Here is a 7,736-nt window from a genome sequence, read left to right on the forward strand (position 1 = left end):
AGCAAAGTTTCCAGTGCTGCACAAGTGTCTTGGGTTGTAGCTCTTGCTGAGGCGTGGGCAAATGTAATTCCTGCGACAAATTCTACAGCTACAAACATGTACTGTCGCTTTCGGGAAGTCTGAGGGAGGGGGCCTATGAAATCACATTGCCATACTTGCCATGCTACTTTTTCTTCATGTAATGACAACGGGACAGTTGGGCAGGGTTTTAGTCGCATTTTTACCTCACGGCAAGTGATGCATGCACCGACTATTTCTTGTGCTTCTTTCTTAGTTACATGAATGCCCCAAGATGGGGCCAGGCGAACGGTTCCATCATGCCTGGGGTGTCCGTGTTGTCAATGTAGCCATTCTGCGGCTCATTCCCCAGGTGTACAGTGGGAGAAGGAATTGGGTAATGATGGACTAGCTGCTTTATTTTTTTCTTCAACATACAAGGTTTCAGCACTCTCCTCTCTTGTTAGCTGATCAACTTGCCTATTCCACTTTGCCTCCGGGCCTTCTCCTGCCTTATTTCTATGTGCTGCACTTACATGTCTGATGTATAGAGGAAGCTTATCTTGGGCTAACTCCCATAAGTCTTTCTACTCTTCATGGCTCCAAATATCTTGTCCTTGTCTTTTAAAGTTCTCTTTATTCTATAGGAGTAGCCATTTAGTACATCCTTCTAGTACCATCAAGGATGGTATAAATATAGATGGGCCTTCTAGGACATGGACCTTCTGCTAATTCCTACATAGCCACACCAAGCAGTGCTTGGAGCTCGGCATACTGCGTGCTTTTTCCGAGGCCCTGTGATACTACTTGCTTGCCATCTTGAATCCTCAAGGCAGCTGCTCTCCAGGCACGACCTTGAGCAGACCCATACGTGAACCAGACTTCAACATCAGCTGAGATCTCCATTTCAGGTGAGAAAGGAGGTGCTTCTTTGATGGGTGAAGGTTCACTGCATCTTGTTTGATCAGGTTAAACATTATGTACTTTCAGTGACTCTTTCAACTAATGCAGGGCGTCCCTCTGGGGACTCATTGGACTTCACTCAAAATGTAATAAATCCACCTTTGGACTGTGGTGTCTTGGGCTGTCCCCGCAGGTGGTAACTGGCGGTCTGACAGAGCCATTCCGAGGATAGGTATCAGAGTAGTGATAACTGTGGGTAATTCTCCTCTCAGTGCTTCTGTGGCTTCCAGGGCTGCTATTGCTGCACACGACATCTGTTCTAAAAGAGTATAGCTGGCTTCTGCCCCTCTCCAGCCTCAGCTCCAGAATCCAAGGGGTTTTCCTTCTGCTTCCAAGGACTCCTGCCACAGGCTCCAGTGTGGTCCTCCTTCTGAGACACCTGTATGGAGCCAAAGCTCTCCTTCTGGATGTCATGCTGCTAGGGAGGCATGAACAGTTACTGCTTCTTTAAGAGCTTGTAAGGCATATTTATGCTCAGGACCCCATTCCCATTTAGTTCTCTTCTTACATAGGTTATACAAGGGGCAAACTAATACGCTAAACTCAGGAACATGCATACGCCAAAAATGGAGTGCTCCCAATTGGGCTTGCAGTTCTTTCACATTAGTGGGAGTTGGGGTCTCCACTATATTTCGCAGCTCCTCACTTGGTATTGTGGCTCCCCATTCTGCCATTCTATTCCTAGAAATTCACACTGGGGCTCTACCTTTTGGATTTTTTGTTCAGTGTGAATCCAAAGGTAAGCACTTTCTCTTTTAATGATTCAAAGGCCTTGATACAGCCTCTCTGTCTTGACTGCCTACCATGACGTCATCTATATACTGCCACATGCATATGTCGGGGTACTTTTCTTGAACTTCATGAACTATTGTAGCTAAAACCCCATGAGCCAGGGTGGGGCTGTGTATCCACCCCTGGGGCAACACGGTGTAGGTATACTGTTGCCCTATCCACATGAAAGCAAATACTGGCCAGTGGCTCTCCTGGATGGGAATAGCAAAAAACATGTCTTTGATATCAATGGATCCCATCCATGCAGGCTTATAACACTGGATGCTTTCTGTCAAGGCTGGTAGTGATGGGATGGCAGCCATCAAGGGGTCTGTATTAGCATTCAAAGCTCAAAAGTCAATAGTCAGCTGCTACTCTGTAGTTGGCTTGCGCACTGGCCACACTGGATTGTTATATGGAGAGTGGGTTCAGATAATAGTCTCATCTTTTAACTGCTGGCTGATAATACACTGGATAGGTTGGGTGGCCTCGGGGGGAGTTCAGTACTGGGGTCTGTGTACCCCTTTCATGTGAGGCAGGGTTAGTGGGATCATGCTACATCAAGTTACAGCTGTTATAGCTGTTTCTTCTGTTTCTTGGTGAGGCACTGCGCACCCAAACTGCCAATTTTCTTGTTCGAGGGCAAACCACTGTCCTCTTAGTACATTAAGTCCCAGTAAGCTTGGTCCCCCTTTATGTATTACTGCTGCCGTTGTTACCTTAGAGCCATTAGCTAATGCAAAGGTTGCTCGGACCAGATGTCCTGGTTATCTGGTGCCTCCGACTCCAATTACTTGATAAGGGATTCCTTTCTCCCCCTTCCAATCTGTGGAATCTAAAATGCAAGTTTGGGCACCAGTGTCTAACAGTATATCAATTGACTTTTTACTTTTACCTAATTGAATCTGTACAGGTATCTGAATTTAGAGGCCAATATTAACTTTAGATATCAGTCCCCGGCTTGCTACTGCCCCCATTGTGGCCGCATTCTTTGGGGGTTGGGCTGGCCGGACTCCCTAGACCACATGATCAGACGGGGTAAAGGCTGGTGGACCTACAGGTGCCTGGGAAAATGTAAACAGTTCTGCCCTCAGGGCAGAGAATCCCTTTGGTGACCCTGCTGGTGGTGCTGACGCCTCTGCTTTTTCACTGCAGTGTTTAGCCCACAGCCCTCGCAAAACATTGGTGGGCAGTCTATCAATTTGCACTTCATTAAAACTGGCAGCTAACAAGTCTTTCCACAGTTTTGCTCGCGGGGTCTTGGGCCAGCCTTCTCCAGCTTTTTCCAACAATTCGGGGGGATCAGGGGGTTTGTCTTTTGCTGAGGCCACCGCCATGGCCTTGGCAGTTTTTGTCAGCTTAGCCAGCCCTGGCTTCTGCAAGATGGGTAGAAGCTGCACTAATTGCCGGATCACATCTCTTACTGGGTGATCTACCGCCTCTGGCTCCAAGGCCAACAAGGCCGAAGTGCACTCTGTTGGTGTTTGTCAGCAAAACCTCCTCCACAACGATGCTGTCATGACTTCTGCATCTGGCGTGTGAGTCCAAACCGCTGCACGAATAATTTCAGTTAGCACCAATTGATACAAGCAGTGGACAGCCTTCTCTAAATTGGCCCATGCCCGAGGGGCAGGGCTAAGCTCTTCTTCCATATTACCGTAACTGGCTTCAGTGGCTTAGAGTGCAGCAGAAAACAAAGTAACATTTTCATCACCTCCTGCAAACTTATTTAACTGGAGCTCGGGGCGCAGAATGATTTGGGCTGCTTCGGCTCTACTCACTGAAATTGCAGAAGCTCCTTAACTATACATTTGAATTAGCCAGTCTATCACTGGTTCTCTTGGCCTGGACTTATGCTGTTCTTGTATATCTCTTATTTCTGCCTGGGTAAACGAATGTAGCTCTGTTTGGGGATTCCCTCCTTGCAGCCCTAAACGGGTTACTACCACGGGAAAGACCTGGCTAAGTTCCTCCCTCTGGGCAGGGACATATGGGGGCAGTTCAACACCAGGCTCATCATCAGTCTTCTCCTCTCCATCTTCCCATAGCTCAACTTCTAGTCTCTGTCCATAAACACACTGTTTGATCTTGTGGGAGGATGGCTCCACAGCCTGTGCTAACTGCGCCCTCTTCTGGAGGGAAGCAGCCACATGCGCGATCATAATTTTTGCCTCCCTCTGCTCTAAAGTCTCCAAGCAGCTCTGAGCGGCTCGCGCCGCCTCACACGCCACGCTGTTGGAATCTCTCACATCTTCTAACTCCTTACTCAGCTGGGTGACCTCTTCCCGGAGCTGGGTAACTTCTTCAGCCCCTAACCGTAGGCATGTTGCCAGCAGCCACAACAGGCATCCCTTCCTGGGTTTACCCCAGGCAGCAGCAGCAAACCTAGCCCAATGATCGGGTACAGTTCTCGGGTCACTCCAGGCAGGTCTCAACCTATCCTTATCCCACCCAGGATTGTCCATCCCCATCACCTCCTTAAGCAAAGCCGCTAACGGGGCCCACACAACTCCGTCCATTCTGCCCTTTCTCTCCAGACCAGAGCCTCTCAATCCTGTTTGTGACACCAATTTATGTCCCAGCTGCCTGCGGAGGGTTCGGGATTGAGAGTATGGTCAGGGGTAGAAAGGTAAGAAAGGTTTATTGACTTAAAAACACAACTAATGCATAGTAACAAGACAAACAATGGCAGACAAAAGCAATTCGCGTTGGCAACTTATCGGCAGGTCCCCTCTGATGCCTGATACACAGCAAGCTTCTCTTTCCACAAAGTTCAGTGAAGTCAGGTGTCTCCGATCAACGCTGTCTGAGAGGTACTGGGAAGAACCTCGAAATGCAGTTCTTGGGCTCCTCGAGGTCCATGGGCCCACTGATCCAGGCAACAGCTAACTAATCCTTTTTACAGAGCTGTATCTTCCTTCTGAATGGTTTCTGGATATTTCAGCTAATTTATAGCTCCTGAATGGCACTGATAATGTACGACCACTCAGATTCCCCTTACTTCAACTGGCCTTAGTTTGACCAATAGCAGTACAAACATTGCATTCCTTTGATAAGGTAATTTTAACTGCACCACAGGGCCTTACTACTTCTAGGCTTTGCTAAATTTACTAGGCCTTACTTTATACAAGGCCTCACTACATCTTAAACTTTAATTAGGCTTTTAGTAACAACATATAGCTTAATATCTAAACAAATACAGAAAAACACTTGGTCTAATCTTCATAGAGCCTTCAGCAAGCACTTTTATCACACAGGCACACTTTTCAGCTGTCACAGTCTGGCACTCTTGACATCTTATCAGGTGTTTTCTTCTTTCCAGGATGGAAAAACTGAAGAAGAGGCTTTGGATGGCAGCAGCGCAGGCTATTCTGAGAAATCACAGAATCTGATGAAGTGAGCTCAGTCTCATGATAGCTTATGCTAGATATCTCTGATTTAGTAAGTCTGTAAGGTGCACATCTATTCTGCCTTACTCTGAGAAAGCCAGGATCCCTGGGCTCTCCAAAAAGGAACAGTGTTGTCATTACTCTGGCCTAGCTTGTTGAAGTAAGATATACAGAAAAATAGTGCTCAAAGTCCAATTTTAGGGGCTCTTCAGGGACTCTAGGACACTATCCTTAGCAATATGATACAGGGTGGGAGAGAGGACAAAAACTGTAGTCTTGTTAAGACTACTTTTGGACATTCATAGACCACAAGAATGCAGCTCTGCCTGCCTTCACCTTTCCCAGATCTCTGTACACACTATTCTGCAGGAAAGCCAACTCCTTTTTGCCTTCTGGTTGTGCACAGTACTGGGAAGGAGGACACTCTCTACTTGTGATGCTCTCACTTCACTGCAAACCAGGATTGCTTTTGATCTTGCTGCTAACTTCTTATTAACATTTCAAAGGTAGTTTCTTAACAGCACAGGAATGGATCCCAGAAACTTTGGAGTTCTAATCTCTGCTTTGCCAGTGGACCCTTCTGTTTCATTGGACAAGTCGTGTAGCCTTTCCTTGCCTCTCTTCACAAAGTGGAATGCCTACAAGAAGTGTTTTGAGGATTAAGTGGGAAAATTTCCATGTCTTTCATACAGCACCCTAGTACAGCAGGTACATTTTACAAATCTTTTAGAAACTGTATTTTTTCTTTTCCTGCTGCTATTTTCAGGCTTATATTAAGTAGGACGAGCAAGTAGGCCTGAGAGAGAAAATATCAAGCATGTTCAGGTTTCTATACACATACCTGCTTGCTGTCTCCCACATTTCAGCTTTGGATCATGGACCTGGGAGAAGCAGTGTAAATGAAAGCCCTTCTGCTGCTGATGTGCCACTAAAACCATCCAGCTCATCTTGGACAGGAGCTGAGGGGGCAGGAGAAAAAGGCAGAGGTGCAGGTGGAGCTGCAGCTGGGAGATGTCTTGCCACAGCCCCACTTCCCACTGTTCAGCCCTGGTGCAGGCACAGACACAGGGAAAGCCTTGCAGCTCCATGGGTCACTTGCCAACCCCTGCTCTACAGTAAATACCATGGAAAGAATAATAGGAACAAGAATACTGCCCTTTGGAGCAGCCCAGTGGATCAGGGCAGAGTTCATTTGCAGAAATACAGTAAAAGCTCTGTTATCCGGCATCCCCTGGGAATGCAGGATGCCGGTTAATCGAATATTCCGGTTAATCAAATGTCCACCGTCTGGTGCACTCCCTGGTGTCACTGTGCCGGGGAACAGGGAGGGGGGCCCCGCTCAGGCTGCTTTTTCCCACGCAGGCTGCTTTGCCCTGGGCTGTGGGCCGAAAAAGTGGCAAAGAAAAATTCAGCTCTCAGTGGCGAAACAGGAAGTCCCCTGGAAGTGGTACTTCCGGTTTCACTTTTGCCGCATTGCTTGGATGCTGGTTAATATGACACAAAGCTATGGGGAGATGACACAAAGCTATGGGAAGAAGTGGACATGCCAGAGGGCAGGGAACAGCTGCAAGCAGACCTGGGCAGGTTGGACAAGTGGGCAGAAAACAACAGAATGCAGTTCAACAAGGAGAAATGCAAAGTGCTGCACCTAGGGAGGAAAAATGTCCAGCATACCTACTGCCTAGGAAATGACCTGCTGGGTAGCACGGAAGTGGAAAGGGATCTTGGAGTCCTAGTGGTCAGTGCTGTCCTAGATCAGTGCTGTCACAGAGTCCTAGTGGACTCCAAGATGAACATGAGTTGGCGAACAAGATGAACATGTGACGAAGCCATCAGAAAAGCTAATGGCACTTTATTATGCATCAGTAGATGCATGAAGAATAGATCCAAAGAGGTGATACTTCCCCTCTATCGGGCACTGGTCAGACCGCAGTTGGAGTACTGCGTGCAATTTTGGGCACCGCACTTCAAGAGGGATGTGGATAACCTGGAGAGGGTCCAGAGAAGGGCCACTCGTATGGTTAAGGGCTTGCAGACCAAGCCCTACAAGGAGAGACTAGAGAACCTGGACCTTTTCAGCCTCCACAAGAGAAGGTTGAGAGGCGACCTTGTGGCTGCCTATAAGTTCATCATGGGGGCACAGAAGGGAATTGGTGAGGTTTTATTCACCAAGGCGCCCCCGGGGGTTACAAGAAACAATGGACACAAGCTAGCAGAGAGCAGATTTAGACTGGACATTAGGAAGAACTTCTTCACAGTTAGAGTGGCCAAGGTCTGGAACGGGATCCCAAGGGAGGTGGTGCTCTCCCCTACCCTGGGGGTCTTCAAGAGGAGGTTGGATATGCATCTAGCTGGGGTCATCTAGACCAAGCACTCTTTCCTCCCTATGCAGGCGGTCGGACTCGATGACCTATTGAGGTCCCTTCCGACCCTAGCATCTATGAATCTATGAATTTCTGGCTAATAAAGTGCCGGTTAACACAGCTTTTACTGTACTTCATTTTTGTGGTAATGATTTCCAAAAGATGACTGAGACCAGCCCGTGACCCATTTCTATGATGCATGGTCCTTTAGTTTATTGCTGAGTAAACTGAGGTTTTTCTTCAGGCCTCAAAG

Source organism: Alligator mississippiensis, chromosome 1 (assembly GCF_030867095.1).
Source record: "Alligator mississippiensis isolate rAllMis1 chromosome 1, rAllMis1, whole genome shotgun sequence".
Taxonomy (NCBI): Eukaryota; Metazoa; Chordata; order Crocodylia; family Alligatoridae; genus Alligator; species Alligator mississippiensis.